This window comes from Acomys russatus, chromosome 20 (assembly GCF_903995435.1).
Source record: "Acomys russatus chromosome 20, mAcoRus1.1, whole genome shotgun sequence".
In the NCBI taxonomy this organism is placed as follows: domain Eukaryota; kingdom Metazoa; phylum Chordata; class Mammalia; order Rodentia; family Muridae; genus Acomys; species Acomys russatus.
In genome coordinates, this window is record NC_067156.1 from 3635669 (window position 1) to 3637715 (window position 2047).

General features: G+C 46.3%; 1 pseudogene; it reads right to left on the reverse strand.

Moving 5' to 3' along the window:
• Positions 1–847: 847 nt before the first annotated feature.
• On the reverse strand, positions 848–1664 carry LOC127204736 (transcription factor E2F6-like; annotated as a pseudogene).
• Between the last annotated feature and the right edge of the window lie 383 nt (positions 1665–2047).

The window sequence follows — 2047 nt, forward strand, 5'->3', positions numbered from 1 at the left end:
TCTGCTCACAAAAAGCATAATGATTTTAATTTCACCAGGAGCAAACTCACATTATAGTGAACTGATCCATTGCCAGATGGTATTTCTGTACTTGTCCCCAAGGCCTTGAGGCATGCCACCAATCTACTGGGACATAGTGACTCTGTAGGCAAGTTAGAATGAAGAAGTAGCTGACTCCAATTGTAGCACTGGGGACCGTATTGAAATACTTTCTAAGTGCACAGGCATCTGTGAAACTTCTACATGTAAAACTTTAGAAATTTCCCCTCACACCAATTCAGAGGCTTCTAATAAGTTACGGGTACTGAGGAAATAGAGATCAGTCTGTCACTTTCCCTATATACGTTATTTTGGCTGTTCTAGGTAGAAGTGTCACTCAGACGTATTTCATAAGCAATCTAAACACGATACAGATATATACAAAGGCGCCACATTTGGCCCCGTGTGTACACCTCACAGTGCACAACACCTCAGTGCAAATGTGAGCCGCTGTAGGGCAGTTCTGTGAAACAAACTCCATCCCCCCCCCCCCCCCCCCCCCCCCCCCCGGGCAGGGCAGAGTCCACATGCAGCTGTCCAGCTGTCCGCTCTTGTCATCTTCTTGGTGATAAAATGATTTCAGGAGGCAAGAGGTTTACTTTACCGACAAAAGGCAGAGAAGAATTATCCAAAGAGCTCATCTTTGAATGTGGAAGCCGTCCAGGAGCCCTAAACGGGAAGCTACACTGCTGGCCTTCAGCGAGGCTACAGATTTACAGCAAGAAAAAGAGCACTCCACGGAGACTTAACCGCTTGAGGATCAAATCGGCACACAATTCACCTACGCAGGATGCTCCCAAAACCTTCATCACTTCGCATGGCTATCAGCAGCCCACTTGGAGTGGATCTTCGCTTCACTGAGGAGCTTGTCTTCTTCCTCAGTGCACTCCGGATGTCTACTTTTAGATAGAGAGGCCCTTACTCCATCAGTCCTTTCACCATATTAGTGGTTCTGTTCTACTTCGCACAAATACATCAACGGGTCCTTTGGTGCCCCGGATAAGCACCGTGATAGAATCTTCTCTGGGAGCCGGAACATCCAGTCTGGTTTCCTCTGGAGCCTTCACTGCAAAGACAGTCTGTTCATGGAAAGCTTGAATGCTGTAGATATCTTGGTAGGTTATGTACGCTAGTCTTTCTCTCTCTCTCTCTTTCTTTCTTTCTTTCTTTCTTTCTTTCTTTCTTTCTTTCTTTCTTTCTTTCTTTCTTTCTTTTTTGTCAACTGTTAACTCCAACAGTTGCTGAGCACGATCTTTAATCAACTCGTCCAAGGCGTCTTCCATCGGCGACAGGTCGGAGAGCTCAATCTGCAGCTTCTTCTGCTGGGGTGCGGCTCCAAAGTCCTATCCACCGAATGTGATTCTTGGATTTCTTTTCCACCAGCTCGATGCCATCCAAGACGTTGGTGATGTCATACACTTGCCTTTTTGAGACTCCCAGTTTTGTGTGGCAACCATGTTTAAGTCCAGAATGCCCTCAGGGGCACATCTAACAACATCCATAAACTTTCGAGTTAAGTACATCAGCGACACATCAAAACGGGGCCTCTTCACTTTCAGAGCGTTTCTCATGGACACATACTGTACGTTTTCTTCTAGGTTGATCCTTATTTTTGACGGCTAGCGCTGCACTCAAGTTCCAAGGGGACCAGAGTGAGTGACCACGGAGGTGCTCAGGTTCCGGGGCTAGCCATCTTCCCGCATGCGCAGTGTGCGGGTCCCTACACCAAGCAATTCTTATCAACCATGCAGAATCTTCGACATGGCTGTGGCTGCTTTTTTTTTTTTTTTTTTTCTGTTACTACAGTTCATATTTATGCTTGATTCCACTTTTCATTAACCCGATGCATCAGAACAGCTTTCTCCTGTTTCTCTATGTCTTCTTTTACGAGGGCTTCCAGGCTGTGACGATCTTACATGAAGTAGACGCGTGTGTTTTCTGCTTGCTCTTCCGCAGTAATCCTAAAGGAACTTAGTAACACCTGAGGGAAAGATCCCCCTTCTTGCCC